Below are 16585 nucleotides of genomic sequence, written 5' to 3' on the forward strand. Positions count from 1 at the left end.
GGTCTCGGACGCATCATGCATCCTCGGCGTGGGCCATTTGGGCCTGGCATGGAGTGGGCCAAGGCTACCCGATTTTCTGGCCCCACAGAAATAATTTCCCAACTTTTAAGATTTTTCTCTACATGAGAGTTTATAAAAGTTTGAAAGCCTAAAACTTAAAAACGTTTTTAAACTAGTAAATTATTTTTTTAACCAATGTATATTTTTAAATTTAAAATTATTTAACTAAAAGATAGGGGTATTTTAGAGAGTTTAAGAATTTATGTGAGGATATTTTAGTACGCAAAATCATGAAACTCAAATAGGGAATCTTATTATTAGTATACTAGACTCATTACACGTGTTTTGTGCGTGCAATAATGCTCTTTTCTATTTACTTGTTTTTTTGGTTTAGTGTTATAATGTTTAAAAGTATATATAAATAATCATGTGTATTTTTCATTTAAAAGAAAGAGGTAAGGATTTCTTCAAAAAAAAAAAAAAAAAAAGGTAAGGTAACGTGGAACAATATTTAAAAATGAGGAAAAGATAATCCTAAGTTTTAGGCCAAATGGAGAAGATAAAAGAAAAAGCCTAAAACTTAGGAATAGTAAATTACTCTTTTAAGTAGTTTGTGTTTTTTAATTTAAAATTATTTAACTAAAAGATAAAGGTATTTTAGAAAATTTAAGAATTTGTGTGGGAAAATTTTAGTACTCAAAATGTTGAAACTCAAATAGGGAATCATGTAATTAATAGTATATATATATATATATAAACAACTCAGGGTTAGAGAAGGTAGATCCAAAGGTTGGAAACTCGTTTTCCCAGCTAATCTTTTAATATTATAATATTAGAAGATTAGTTGGATGCTTATTTTTTACACTTGCAACATGTGATGGGAAAACGAGTTTCCAACCTTTGGATCTACCTTCTCTAACCCTGAGTTGTTTATTTCCACAAGAATCAATAATACTTTGTTCAGACTAAATGGTAAGTATTGCAAAAAGACTTATAGTTAAGTGGCATAGTCTGTTACAACATTTTTTATTAGTTAAATCTCCCTCTTTAATTGTTGTAAATTGTAATTACTGAATTATAAAAAGAAAAAAAGAAAAACGATAAGTATATATTTATCATCCACTATGGATCACAATTTTTTTTTAAGAAATAATTACAATATACTACTAACCTGCAATTCCAATTCAGATGCCAATGATTAGTATATATTTATTATCTGCTATGGATCTCAATTAAACAAAATATGAGTATCTAATTTTTATGACCACAACCTCTGACCAATTCCAAGAACTTCTAACAAACTGACTCCACAATAGTAGCACTGGGAAAACATTAATCTCTAAAGACACCGTTTCTTAAATTTAACTAAACCTTTGATTAATAATCTATTTCATCATCTTATCAACAAGTTACGCTTTGACTATTTAATTAGAGGCGTACACAAAAGTGCAGCACACATGAACAACTTAAATATATAAACAACCTGCTTCTAAAGCCACCTTGTTGCTTTGACTTTTAGCAGACTGGCTGATTCAATGATTAGTATATATTTATTATCTGCTTCTACAAATAAAATTTTCCTCTTAGCACAAGCAATTTAGTACTTTAAAAATAAAGACTTTAAAAATCATGTCCTTATTATGACAAACTTGATAATTAGTCATTCACATTCAAACAACTAAAAGAAATGGGAAGTCACATTCAGGATGTTGATTGAAGCTTCATCTGTAAGCATTTTTGTGTCTATGAATTGAGCATAGAACTCTGTAAACAAGGAAAAAGCTTCAGGGAGGAGAGAAAGGAAGCTTTGTTGCCATTCTGCATATGGAGCTTTCTCAATTAGCTATCTTGCACCAGAATTTAAGACACAACCATCTGAGGGGCATCATTGCTTAATGATTTTCACCAGCATCAACTTTGCTTCTCCAATAAGTATAGACTAAGACTGCATAAGTTCAGCAAACAAGGTTGTAGCTTCAGGGAAAAGAGCAGAAAAATAAAAAAAATATATAAATAGACTTTTGTTCAAAGCTTGAGAAATAAAAAATTCCAACAATAGGTTTATTGCAGCAAATCCAACAGAAAATTTTTACTTTGACATCAAAATAATTCTATCAAATAAATAATCAGCAAATTTCTCTTCTGTTGCTCTTCTCTAGAAAAGGGCAGTTATATTCTTAAGCTCAAACACATCCCAAGATCAATCTTTGATTCCCCACCCACAGATTCTAGCAAATTCTCAATAAAAGTATACGACACTGAATATTGTAGTAAATTTTTTCTATGTCCCGGATGTAAGACCATTATTGCATTGCAGCATTATATTGAATTGAGGCCAAAGGCTAGCCACCAATGTATAGTAAAATTCTAATTGTGCCAGATTGAGATAAATCAGCCATTGATAAAACAACATGGAAAATGAAAGCATTGCCTAGATCTATTAATCCCCAGTACCTTGCAATTTGTTGACTATGATTTAAAACTTACATAACCACATGGGGGAATGATGCTCAGCATGAGTGACAACCATACCCAACAAATTAATGTAGAGAGAGATATAAGAAACTAATAGTTGCATGCCAAATAGAGCAATATTTGAAGGATAAATTTTGAGAAGTTGGTCATTGGCAAATTAGTACGTAAAACGGGAAAAAGTTCAAAATCCATGCTTGCATCCCCAAGTGCTCACTGAACATCCTTTCTTTGTCCTCCAAGGTCTCTTGTAAGTGTGGATTCCCCCAGCTCCTCCCCCCTAGTGGCAGGGATTTAGGGCTTATTCAGGGTAAAACGTGATTAGAAGAAAGAATTTTGCAAGGAAAGCATACTTTTTTAACTGATTAAATTAAAATACTTTTAATCACTATTGACAAAAAATGATAATGATCTAAAATAAATATATAGTAGCCAACCTCTACTCAAGAAGCTATAATGAGCATCATGAGCTACACACAAGCAATCAAAAGCGTGGTCAGAATGACTCCTTTTTTTGTTCTTATTTATAATTTTAGGGTCACTAGTAGGACAGACTATTTCCTACCACAGAATGCCGATTACTGGAGTAAAATTTTTACTACTATGCATTGCAACAATATTTAATTCCTAAGCAAGATGAGGAGCATAAAAATAACCCAAAATATATAATTCTAATTTCTACAATAAAACACAGCTACCAAAAACTTTATTTAAATAAGAAGCAGCAATAACTATTGATTTAACAATCTTTTTTTTTTTGATAAGTAACGAAAATTTTATTAAGAAACAAAAAACAGCCAACCCGAGTATATTGATTTAACAAAACAGAAGTTGAGGGAAAAATATACCATATATGATATTTAGAGGCTTTACCTCCCTTACTTTTCTTTCTGATTGGTTGCATAGAGCTCGTGCTCATTTTGTTCCTCAACTAAATCCTTGACCTCCCAGATGGTTTTTTTTTTTTTTTTGGGAGATTGATCTTCCTCTTCTTTTATAAATAATCTGTCCGTAGTATATATGTTAATCAGTTGGCATAATGCAAATTGTAAAAACTAAAAGACTTCGTCTATGATCTGATAAATGAGTGACAAGCAGATGAAGATTGCATTGACATTTAATCATAGATTACAGTAGGCGACAAGCTAGATATGACATTGTCAATGATTTTAGGAGGCGCAGCTACAAAAGTTTTTAAGGGTTCTCCAAAAATTCTTTTAGAGAGGAGTACTCTTTAATACAAGTTTCAAATGTATAAATTATAATTTTGTAGCAACTTCTTGATATCACATAATCCAGTCCTTTCAAAATTAGGGAACTAAAAGAACTCCAATTTAACTCCATGATACAAAAAAACCAATAAAAATGGTAAATCAAATTGCATTACCTCATAAACCACAAAAGCCACTCTTGAGCTATGTCTACTCCCATTAAGCAAACTTGATGAGATTCAAATGAAAATTATCAATTATCAAACAGTTATATTGGAGCATTTTCGAAGGTAGAGGCAGCTATGTAAAGTTAAATCTTAAGTTACCAATGGCAGGGGAGATCTTTTTAGTAGATTACCGGATCCTGAATGCTGTAGACAGTTTCAAAGGTGCCACTGACATTTCCTGTTCTCCCAATTATGGTGCCATAAAATAAATTTTCAGTCATTTGCATAACAATTCCCTCTTAAGCAAGCTGTGCTTACCCATATGGACTAGAGTTCAACCTGCAACAATAAACAAGTTAAAGGAATGAGAAAATAAACAGATGGTATAAAAAATGGCAGGTAAGATTGTTTTATAGTGCCGAACATACATTATTGCAACTTCTAAAAAACTAATAATTAAAAATCTACACACAAAACAACATAGTTTCAAGAGATTTGAGAAAATCAGGAGTTTCGATCATGTTCAACACTACTACTAATGAATAAAAAATATATATATATAGGTAATTGGTGTATACAAAATTTCAATACAGTACTTCACAAGCTGTACAATGCAATTGAATCTCCTCTATATGAACTCCTAAGATGTCAAAAGGATTATAATACAATTACAAATCAACTTCAAGGCATAAATCCTTCATGAACCATGCTTATAGGACCAACAACACTTGAATTTCAGCTGCACTAGCAATTTAAGCCTTTTGAAAACATAACCAGGCAGTGAGGGATCTTCAAACCCAGGTGGTGAGGAATCTTAAGGGTAGGGGTTGGTAGTTAAGGGAAGTCCAGGGCTTTGTCTGATCAGCTTATTGGGAGAATTCCAGGCAGGGGAGTCTTCTTCCTGTGTCTATGAATTAAGTATAGAGCTCTGTAAATAAGGACAAAGCTTCAGGGAGGAGAGAAAGGGAGCTTTGTTGCTTTGCCCTATAGAGCTTTGCCATTCTGCCTATATAGCTTTCTCAATTAGCTATCTTGCACCAGAATATAAGACATGACCACAGTGGGGCATCCTTGCTTAATGATTTTCACCAGCATAAACTACGCTTCTCCATTAAGTTTAGACTGCATAAGTTCAACAAACAAGGTTGTAACTTCCGGAAGAAAGGATTAAAAAAAAAAAAAAAAAAACCATTAAGAGCAAAGCTTGATAAATAAAAAATTTCAATAATAGGTTTCCTACAGCAAATCCAACAGGAATTTTTTACTTTGACACCAAAATGACTGTATCAATTGAAAAAATCAGCAAACTTCTCTTCTATTGCCCTTTTCTAGAAAAGGGCAATTGTAGTTGTATGCTCAAACACATCCCAATAAGGAGCACACCATACTGAATATCATAGTAAGTTTTTCTGTATGCTGGATGTAAGAACATTATTGCATTGTAGCATTATAATGAATTGAGGCTAAAGGCAATCCAACAATATTACTGCTTCCATATGCCTGGGATATGCATACACCTACCTAGAAAACTTATGAAATCAATATCATCTTCTTAACAGGCACCATCTCTAGGGAATGCAGCAACACTGATCTGGTTCTCATTCGCCAAATCTCTGATGGCATAAATGAAAAAGGAGTTTAGTACTGCTAATGAAAAAAGAAAAAAGGTAACTGGTGTATACACAATTCTCAATACAATACTTCACAAACTCTACAATGCAATTGAATCACTGTATGAACTCCTCAGATGTCAAAAGGATTATATCACAATTACAAATCAACTTCAAGGCATAAATCCTTCATGAACCAAGCTAACAGTACCAACAGCCACTTGAATATATATCAGCTGCACTAGCCATTTAGGCTTTTCGATCGTTTGATGACTGGTCCGCACTAAAGTGCACATGCGAACAATTTAAATTATATAAACAACCTGCTTTTAAAACCAAATTTTTGACTTGACCTTTAGCAAACTGGCTGAATTAAGATTATTAAGACTCTGGCGAGTCTTTCAGCTGCAAACATGAATGACAAACAGAAGAAGATTTTTTTGAGATTTAAATATAGATTACACTAGGAGATGAGCTAGATATGACATTGTCAATGATTTTAGGAGGTCTAGCCGCAAAATCTTTTGAGGGTACTCCAAATTTCCTACAGAGAAGAGTACTGTTTAACACAAGTTTCAAATGTATAAATTATAATTTTTTAGCAAATCCTTCTTGATATCACATAGTCCAGTCCTTTCAAAATTAGGGAACTTAAAAAACTCCAATTTTAAATCCATAAAAAAGGAGGAAAAAAAAAAAACAAAAACAAAACAAAAAAACCAATAAAATGGTAAATCAAGTTAGGTTACCTCTCATAAACCACAAAAGCTGCTCTTGAGCTATGTCTACTCCCATTAAGTAAAACTGATGTAGATACAAATGAAAAATTATCAAACGGATATGCTGGAGCAGTTTGCAATGAAAAAATTTCTTTATTTAGAAAATAAACAATGCTCCAAGTCATGATTAATTGCTTAGAAAAGAATCAATATGTGATTAAGGAACTTTCTTTCAATAGTTAGAAAAGATATCAGGGTAAGCTAAAGTGCTTCTGAAGGCTAATTAAACAAATAATAATTAAGTCAGATACCTTGCATTAATGTACGTAAGAAAATTTTCTGTTTATGCAATATCTTCATTTTAGTTTTTAGCCATAGGCCCAAATAAAGCAGACTTGTACTCTTGATACGGTTTCCTACATCTTGAAGGAAATAAATCAAACGGTGGAGGAAACTCCTTGAGCGAGACAGATGGAAATAAGAAAGCAAAGAAGTCGCAACAAACCAATAAAGATTTGATTTACTACCAAGAATGTTGTTCTGTGATTGTTACATGATCCAAAGTATTTGTAATATCTTCATATCTACTGCTGGTTGCTTCCCCCACTTTGCACTTGAGACAAAGAAAATGCACAAAATATTGACATAAGAACTTTATAAATAGCAAGTACATATCCCTCATAACCCCATAACATTAAGACTAGATGAATGAAAAAGGGATTGAGCGATGGGTTTGAGCTATGGGTGCTTCCCTCTTTCTTCTTAAACTAGTTGAATGAAAAAAGGATTCAAGCATTCAAAATTATGGATGGAAGACTCAGTAAAGGTGTTATTTGAAAAATTAACTTGTTTCATTTCATATGTAACCAAATCAAACGGAATACTAAAGAAAACAAGATCAAAGGTTAAGCTTGTTCGCAGCATCTTTGTAGTGATAACAGGGCTTTTGCACCATTTTTTTTAATAAGTAATGGGGCTTTTGTACATGAAGCCTTTTGCCTGATGTTAATATTGAATCAGACCTTATGAGGAAAGAACATTTTGCATGATGTTCTGATTGAAAGAGACCAAAACATTACTATACCCTTAAGGGTTGGAAATAAGTCAGACTTGTACTCTAGATATGGTTTCCAAAATCTACTGCTGGTTGCTTCCCCCACTTTGCACTCTTCCATGCCATGAAACACTACTGCCTCTGAGACAAAAGAAAACGCACAAAATTTTGATATAAGAACTTGATAAATAGCAAGTACATAACCTCATAACATTAGGACTAGATGAATGAAAAAGGGGAGTGACAGGTTTGAGCTATGAGTGCTTCCCTCTTTCTTCTTAAACTTGTTGAATGAAAATTGATTCAAGCATTCAAAATTATAGATGGAAGGCTGAGTAAAGGTCTTACTTGAAAATCTAACTTGTTTCTCTTCATATGTAACCAAATCAAATGGACTACTAAAGAAAACAAAATCAAAGGTTAAGCTTGTTGCAGCTTCTTTGAAGTGATAACAGGGCTTTTGTACATGAAGCCTTTTGCCTTATGTTAAGATTGAATTAGACCTAACGAGGAAAGAACATTTTGCATGATGTTCAGACTGAATGAAACCAAAACATTCCTGGACCCTTAAGGATTGGAAATAAAAGTAGTTGACCATGGATTAAAAAGCAAATGCAATAGCATCAGAAGAAGAAAAAGAAGAATATAAAGTTAGCTAAAGGTGAATCAGAGTTGAACTGCCCAGAGCAATCAATTGTAATATGGCTTCATTCCCGTCTTCTTCTACCTTTTTCCTTGAACATATTGGTGACTAATTCAAGGATTTCCTTTTTTAAATGTCATTCCAAATTGGGTGACTAGCAATGGTAAAAAGAAAAGCAAGCATTTATCATCTCATCCCCTCCACTCTTGGTGGTAACATCACACTCTTTCCCCTCTTCCATGACACAAAACTCTTCAATCACTAAGACAAGAAATCCGCACGCCTTTGTATTCATCAATCTCCAAAATGTATAACAAGAAACCATGAAAATTAACAATCAAATTTAAAGCCAAAAACATAAGGCCAAAAATTAAATGAGTTAAAAACTGGTCAATTACCTAGCTCACCTTTCATTTGCCACCATATAATATGGATTAAACATGACACGTTCCATGATGCACATCCTTGCTTCGGTTATGAAATGATAGAGGTCCTGCTTCTCTGGCCCTTTCTCAAATGTGCATCAATGTGTGAAAAATTGATTCATAACAAAATGTACATCCCTAGATATTAGAATCAGATGTTTGGTTCAAATGAGGCCAAAAGAATTAAATATTTAGCATGAGATTATCAAGGATGAGCAAAATGATAAGGAAAAACAGATAGATGATTAAGAAGAAAATATCGAGATATACCTCACAGTAGTCGAGTAAATGATCCAACTACCAAAGCCATGGTATATCATTTTAAGTAAAACAGTCGAGTCAATTTCCTAGCCCTTTAAGTGGTCACTTCTCCCTTTTAATTTATGCTCTATGCTAGTAAGTAGTTAATTATGTTCTTAACTTTCTACACATGTTTGAATAAATGCTTAACAAGTCATTATTTGTTTCTCTCATGATATGCTTGGATGAACATGCCTATATGTCTCATTGATATTCCTTTTACATGCTTAGATGAACACTTCTAGGCCAAAGCACAATTTTCTCTTGAATGCTTAGTTGAACACTTCTAGGCTAAAGCACAACTTTCCCTTGAATGCTTAGATGAACATGTATAGGTAGTTGTTTTACTTTTTTTAAATGCTTGAATGAACATGTCTAAGTATTTTGATTTTCTCTAGATGAACATGTCTAAGGGGGTTTTCCTTTACTTTTTTCATAATTTCTTAGATGATCAAATATGCTTAAATGTTTTATTTATTTATTTCTCTTTGCAATTATGTTGATGACAAATAACATGACAACTTTGTTTGCTTTTCTTTACATGCTTAGATAAATATGACTAGGCTAGGCATTCTTTATTTACTTTGATTTCTTGGATGAACATGCCATTACCTTCATGCTTGCTTTACATTAAAATTGTTATACAACAAATTTCACTTTTTGTTTCTCTTTATGTTAAATTCCCCTAACACATATTTGTTTACAATTCCTGCAAATTAACATGTTTATATGACATATTGTTTGTATTTGTTTGACATGACATGATATTGGTCACCTTAACCTAGGAGATCGGTTTTACTGGGTGAGATGGGTACTTAATCCCTTCCCATCTCGTAAATTAGCCTCCGAACCAAGATAAAGGGTTCTAGACTATGCTCTTGTATATGCAATTTTACATTTTTTTAGAATGTAACTAGGAAATAAAGCAATGTAATTTACTTTTCTTAGATTGTATCTAGGGTAAAAAGCATTGTAAATTTTTGTTACAAAATTGATGTAAATTGTCATATACATTAATAAATACAACAGAAGCATTTTTTATATTGAAGGTTTTCTTATTTTTCCATTTAAATTAAATAAGTGGCAACTCCATGTAAAACTTTTGATCTAGGGGAGAGTACATTTTACAGTTAATTCAACATTTTGAGCATCACGATCCCACCCGTTCATGCGGGTAAGGCCCAGCTTAAGAAAAAATTGGCAGGTCAGGGTCGTAATTGATCACAACTTTATAATGGGATAAGTAGCACTCTTTTTTTTTTTTTTTTTTCTTTTTTTTTTTAAGATAGTCCTACATATAGATGTTTAAGTGAGCAAAGCATCTACTGGAATTCACTAAAAAAATTTGAGGGCCAACTCTGGTCAATGGAGGTCCACACCAAACTTGATCAGATCACAGTTCACACTAATCTCTCCAACCCACTGACAAGTAAAATGAAATCTCCCCACTTACTACAAAGTCAATTATTATTATTATTATTATTATTATTATTTTTTAAAATTTTGGACTATAGTTCTTTTTCTTTCTTTGTCCTCCATGATGGGACCCTAAAAAAAGAAAAAGGAAAAAGACATTTGAACTCAATCTGGCCTACTAATAATGACCAGTATGGTTCTTAGAAAATTCAAAGACTTTTGTTTCACTCAGTACCTTCCCTAATATTGCAAGCATTAATTGAAAAACTTATTTGATTATTTACTTAAAGTTAACAAAAATATAGCAAACCTAGAAAAAGTGAGTCTTTAAAAGGAAGAATATATGCAAATAAATTAATAAGCTGATCAAAAAAAAAAAAAAAACCTAATCCTCTACTTTAAGCAACAAAAGAAAAAAATAGTCAATAAAACCAAAACAAAAAGTGAAATTAATGGTGAGTTTTATAAGAATAATGCTGTNAAAAAAAAAAAAAAAAAAAAAAAAAAAAAAAAAAAAAAAAAAAAAAAAAAAAAAAAAAAAAAAAAAAAACACTGAAAGGGAATTTGGCAATCTTTGACAATTGTTTGGTTGATTCAATATGAGAAAACTTACGGCTGGGATCTGTCTTAGACCAATCTATGCAGCTAGGGACGAATTTTAATAGCATCATTACCAAAACATCGAATATGGGAAATTTTGGACCACTCTGATTCACTTTTTATTAATTTGGGGCAACCCCTCATATCATATAGGAAATAAGTCTACATAAACTGTTCAGCCTCTCTCATTAAACAATATCTACATAAACCCATATATGACCCACAACACAAAAGAGGTAGAACTCCAATTAAAACACCCAGTTGGCATATCCCTAGCAAAAACTTCCCCACATGTTAACCAAACCAAATTGTCGAGGTACCCACACAACGGCACTACACGAAGAAATTAGAATCACACTAACCCATATACGACCCACAATACAAAAGAGGTAGAGCTCTAATTAAAAAACCCAGCAATCAAAAATTCAACATCCTAAAAAAAATCAAATACAAAGAAAAATCAACATAACAATCATCCATATCACATCACGAAAAAGGCAGTAACAAATTTTTAAAAGAAAAAAAAAAAAATCAATCAAAATAATCTAATCCTTACATTGAATTATTATGCCTGGCAGTCACAAGAATAGAGCACAAATACCTGAACTGAATCATCCACCTTTTGTCAGTATTAATATGTTGTGAGGAGAGGAAGAAACAAAGGAAAGAAGACAGAGAGACTGCTGTTACAGGCTGGCGTTAGTAAAAGCTGAAGGGTTGCCGTTGAGGGATTGAAACCGCTGAATAATTAACGCTGATGAAGGGTTGCCATTTAAAAGGATTTTTTTATAAAATAACTATAAAATCCAAACAATATTATTAGTTAAGCAACGTTTCAAACATATTGCATTTCTAACAATTCGACTTCAGAGGAGTCAATTTTACTGTTTATATCGCCTATTTGTGCCACGTAGATAAAGAAATCGAGTCCATTATACTCATTTTTTATACATAGAAATCGACTTCAGTGGAGTCGTCTTCAATACAAAGAAAACGACTCCAGTGGAGTCGTTTTCTTTGTATTGAAGACGACTCCACTGAAGTTGATTTCCCCAAAAACCCACCAACACCACGAACTCCACACAGTTAAGCTTCAGTTGTGTTAAAAAACCCATGCGACAGAAGAACCCAGCAAACGAACCCAGGCGTCGACGAGCAACACCGACGAACCCAGGCGCTGACGAACCCAGGCGCCGATTCACCAAACCCCGACGAACCCAGGCGCCGATTTCACCAGACCCCGACGAACCCAGCAACACCGACGGCGAAGCACGAAGAATCCAGGCGCCGATTCTGACCAAACCCCGGCGAAAGCTTCAGGTGATCGGATCGGATCAGTGGAGGAGAACACGCTCGGGTACAGTCCGTTTTGGATTTGATTTCTTCTGGGGTTCTTCTGGTTGTGAGGTGGTACGAACAACACCGACGACACGTTTGAATTTCTACACAGAGAAATCGACTTCAGTGGAGTCGTTTTCAATACAAAGAAAACGACTCCACTGGAGTCGTTTTCTTTGTATTGAAGACGACTCTATTGAAGTCGATTTCTATGTATAAAAAATGAGTATAATGGACTCGATTTCTTTATCTACGTGGCGCAAAAATAGGCGATATGAACAGTAAAATCGACTCCTCTGAAGTCGAATTGTTAGAAATGCAATATGTTTGAAACGTTGCCTAACTAATAATATTGTTTGAGTTTTGTAGTTATTTTCTAAAAAATCCCCCGTTTAAAAGGTGGGGAGACAGAAATCGTGAAACACAGTTAACCGAAAGCTGAGGAGACAGAAAGGGAGTTTGAAACCATGAGACATAAGCTTAAGCTTGGGCTTGGGCTTGAGCTTTATTGTGGAATTAAAGCTATAAAGATTGTGCTTTACAGTAGAGACAAATCGACTTCAGTGGAGTCGTCTTCAATACAAAGAAAACGACTCCAGTGGAGTCGTTTTCTTTGTATTGAAGACGACTCCACTGAAGTTGATTTCCCCAAAAACCCACCAACACCACGAACTCCACACAGTTAAGCTTCAGTTGTGTTAAAAAACCCATGCGACAGAAGAACCCAGCAAACGAACCCAGGCGTCGACGAGCAACACCGACGAACCCAGGCGCTGACGAACCCAGGCGCCGATTCACCAAACCCCGACGAACCCAGGCGCCGATTTCACCAGACCCCGACGAACCCAGCAACACCGACGGCGAAGCACGAAGAATCCAGGCGCCGATTCTGACCAAACCCCGGCGAAAGCTTCAGGTGATCGGATCGGATCAGTGGAGGAGAACACGCTCGGGTACAGTCCGTTTTGGATTTGATTTCTTCTGGGGTTCTTCTGGTTGTGAGGTGGTACGAACAACACCGACGACACGTTTGAATTTCTACACAGAGAAATCGACTTCAGTGGAGTCGTTTTCAATACAAAGAAAACGACTCCACTGGAGTCGTTTTCTTTGTATTGAAGACGACTCTATTGAAGTCGATTTCTATGTATAAAAAATGAGTATAATGGACTCGATTTCTTTATCTACGTGGCGCAAAAATAGGCGATATGAACAGTAAAATCGACTCCTCTGAAGTCGAATTGTTAGAAATGCAATATGTTTGAAACGTTGCCTAACTAATAATATTGTTTGAGTTTTGTAGTTATTTTCTAAAAAATCCCCCGTTTAAAAGGTGGGGAGACAGAAATCGTGAAACACAGTTAACCGAAAGCTGAGGAGACAGAAAGGGAGTTTGAAACCATGAGACATAAGCTTAAGCTTGGGCTTGGGCTTGAGCTTTATTGTGGAATTAAAGCTATAAAGATTGTGCTTTACAGTAGAGACAAGGCTGAGAACTATTTTCATTTTTTTTAGTATTTAAAAATTTAGGAAATAATTTTAAAATTAAAGGAGAAATTCAAGAAAAAATTTGGTAATAATATGGTTACTGACATGGTTTAATGTTAGTGTAGTAATATTAATTACTACGCTTCAACTTTTAATATTATTAGTCGCTGACTCGTGCGATGCACGAGATAGTTAAATAAAAGGACAATTAACCAACATCACGTTAAGGTAAAAGAATTAGTGAGAGACTGATTTGCCCACCAAGAATTTAAAAGAAAAAAAGATTGATATAATAAAATCTAAGAAATTTAGAAATAGAAAATTGGATTAATAATATGCATATTATAAAAAAAAAAAATGGATCTGTCATAATTAAATAAAATACAATGGGAATAAATATTTAACTTCTATACTTTTCTATAGTTTAGAAGTGTTGTCTAACGTAGAATGTTATTGGGTTGTAAAAAAGATTTTTATAAAATGTTAATACCATATATATATATGCTTATATTGTCAATGTGTCACTGCAGGTGCATAGTTACTGAAACCTACAAAGTAATTTACAATTCTTAAATTAATAAAGCAAAATTCCCAAAAGTTATATATATACACGCACTCAAAACTGATATAAACTACAAAGATAAAAACAAATCTTATTTAGTCGTATTAATAATAATATAAACAATTCAAAACATGGAACATTATCAAATTTATAATACATAATTCCATTATCTTTTACGTTAAATCCAAACAAATAATTAATTGAAATTAATCCCAGCAAATAATTAATCAACCAAAAATCAAAACTTTAATTAAGAAAACAAAAAATCACTTGAACCCAAAATAAAAATTCTCAATAAAGCAAAAACATATAAGGTAAAGAATTAAGATCAACCTACTAAGACGCAAATACCAAAAACCCCAAAACTTAAACCTTCCAAATTTTATAGAATCCCCAAATTCTACTTCAAAACCAAACAAAACCCTTCAAATTCAAAAAAATCATATATAATATACCAAATAAAAATTTACCACACCTTGGGTTGGAAGACATAGGTTGCAGTTTTGATTTTTCTCCAAAAAATAGAGATGCTTCATCTGCCGTATACAATATAAAATAATTATTAGAAATTTCAACCCAAAAACCAAACCCACAAAAACACTATCAAAATATAGAGATTAACCCAAATACTTAGAAGAAAATAAATTCTAAACATAACAAAACAATAAAATAGAATGAAAATTTCAGGCACATATGAAAGCAAATAAAAAAGACAAAATCTACGTTTTTTTTTTTTTTTTTTTTAGTTGAGTCTCTCTCCTTCTTATTTTTTTAATTTTAAAGTGAAGTTAAGTTTAGGGTTTTGAGATGGTAATTACTATGGTTTTAAGGAGAGAAGAGAGAGTTCTACCGGAGTCTAAATAATATAAACAATTCAAAACATGGAACATTATCAAATTTATAACACCTAATTCCATTATCTTTTACGTTGAATCCAAACAAATAATTAATCAACCAAAAATCAAAGCTTTAATAAAAAAACAAAAAATCACATGAACCCAAATAAAAATTCTCAATAAAGTAAGAACGTATAAAAATTTACCACACCTTGGGCTGGAAGACATAGGTTGCAGCTTTGATTTTCTCCAAAAAATAGAGATGCTTCATCTGCCATATACAATATAAAATAATTATTAGAATTTCAACCCAAAAACCAAACCCATAAAAACACTATCAAAATATAGAGATTAACCCAAATACTTAGAAGAAAATCAATTCTAAACATAATAAAACAATAAGATAGAATGAAAATTTCAGGCACATATGAAAGCAAATAAAAAAGACAAAACTTACATTTTTTTTTTTTACGTGAGTCTCTCTCCTTCTTATTTTTTTAATCTTAAAGTGAAGTTGAGTTTAGGGTTTTAGATGGTAATTGTTAGGGTTTTAAGGAGAGAAGAGAGAGTCCTACCGGGAGTCTCTCTCTTTTTTCTTAATCCTAAAGTTTTTTTTTTTTTTGGTGAGTCCTTTTTAAAAAAAAAAATTCAAACCTAAAGTGAGTCATTTTTTTTTTAAATTCTAACGTGAGGTATCTTAAAAAATTAGAATTAATTTTTAATCTTCAATTTTATATTATATATAGATAATAATAATGATGTGATAGGCCAACAAAATATATCTAATAGAGTTTTACTTAAACTAAACTATTGTAACACTAATAAATATAAGAAGATATAAAACCTAGAATAAAAAAGAATCTAAAATAAACAAAAAATAAATAAATAAATAATGGTGACGTGAAAAATTGTGGGAGCTTTAAAGGTTTCAGTTATATATATATATATATATAGATATAGATGATAGTGGACTTTTAAATTTGGGTCATGTGGACCAAATTTAAACTTACTTGGCCCTATTGTAGGTTGGATTGGGCCCAGCACATTAAGGAACGTTAGGAATGGGACCCAGGAAATTTGGGTTGGAATTGGACTTTGCTTTATACAATTGCTCGGGTTATACACCTTCCTAGAACTATAGGAAATCAAAATCATTTTCTTAATAGTCTTTCTAGGACACAACAAAATTCATAAACATTTTCAAATTAGTCCATCACATCACACATGAGCTAGAAAAAAATTTAAAATTACAAATTGTGGTGACCAATATGTGAGGTGGTAGGTTAATTTATGTGAAATTGTAAAATTTTTGTTGTATCCATAATTTTATTGTTTTAAAGGGCACCATCTCTAGGGACTAGTTCACACCAATCTGGTTCTGATTCCCAAAATCCCTCACCCGGAATCAATGTCACATACCTATTAGCCTATGCAACACACTTTATAAAGTGGTTTGATTCGTTTGAAAAATTAACTAAGCATTTGTGTCCTTCCTGAATGACATTTTTCATCCCAGCCAAGTAGGCTTTAGCCGAGGTAGAAGAGTGAGTGAAAATATTATAATTGTACAAGAATTAATTAAGGCAATGCTTAGAAAGAAAGGATTTAAATAATGCATACGGTAGGTTTTAGTTGAAACACTTTACAGATTTATGATTTTCCAACCAACATTGTGAACCTTGTCATGATGAATATGATATCTTATGTGACTCTCCCGGTCTTTATTTGGTTGAATATGCATGTT

General features: G+C 32.8%; 1 long non-coding RNA gene across 1 annotated transcript; it reads right to left on the bottom strand.

Moving 5' to 3' along the window:
• Nucleotides 1-1619: 1619 nt before the first annotated feature.
• LOC136070872 (uncharacterized) lies at nucleotides 1620-9543 on the bottom strand. Its single transcript, XR_010632096.1, has 11 exons — nucleotides 8284-9543; nucleotides 7264-7374; nucleotides 6707-6792; nucleotides 6491-6601; nucleotides 6210-6264; nucleotides 5372-5463; nucleotides 4648-4972; nucleotides 4010-4189; nucleotides 3860-3911; nucleotides 3346-3477; nucleotides 1620-1945 (listed from the first exon to the last, which is right to left on the bottom strand). It is a non-coding gene; the product is annotated as an uncharacterized LOC136070872 (long non-coding RNA).
• Between the last annotated feature and the right edge of the window lie 7042 nt (nucleotides 9544-16585).

This window comes from Quercus suber, unplaced genomic scaffold, assembly GCF_002906115.3.
Source record: "Quercus suber isolate HL8 unplaced genomic scaffold, Cork oak 2.0 scaffold_266, whole genome shotgun sequence".
Classification (NCBI taxonomy): Eukaryota; Viridiplantae; Streptophyta; class Magnoliopsida; order Fagales; family Fagaceae; genus Quercus; species Quercus suber.